This window comes from Sinocyclocheilus rhinocerous, unplaced genomic scaffold, assembly GCF_001515625.1.
Source record: "Sinocyclocheilus rhinocerous isolate Xijiao unplaced genomic scaffold, SAMN03320098_v1.1 scaffold3642, whole genome shotgun sequence".
Lineage (NCBI taxonomy): Eukaryota > Metazoa > Chordata > Actinopteri > Cypriniformes > Cyprinidae > Sinocyclocheilus > Sinocyclocheilus rhinocerous.
In genome coordinates this window covers 626,497-626,875 of record NW_015644863.1, presented here as the reverse complement: position 1 = coordinate 626,875, position 379 = coordinate 626,497, and positions in this window count along the sequence as shown.

Sequence of the window (379 nt, the reverse complement as noted above, 5' to 3'; positions counted from 1 at the left end):
ACGGAAGCAAAAGGTAAAAAACAGTAGATTACTGGCAACCACAGCTGCCGGTATTTCACCGTAAAATCAAGAAAAAAAACAGCAAAATACTGTAAAACCTAACCGTCAACTTCCTGTTGTGTTTTGTGGTTCACCATTGGGCTGGAGAGCAGAGCCTGTGTTTAAGTAAAGGACGTACAGAGAAAAACTGATGTTATGCTGTTTGTTGTTTTATTTAAAGGCAGTAACTGTGTAGATACTGATGCAGTGTGAATCTCTTCAATAATATCAATCACACATGAATGTGTGCTGCTGTTATCTGCAAGAGATTTTAGTTGAATTAATGCTTTTAATGACTTTGCATAAATCAGTAGGTTTTTCTTCATGGACTTAAGCAAAA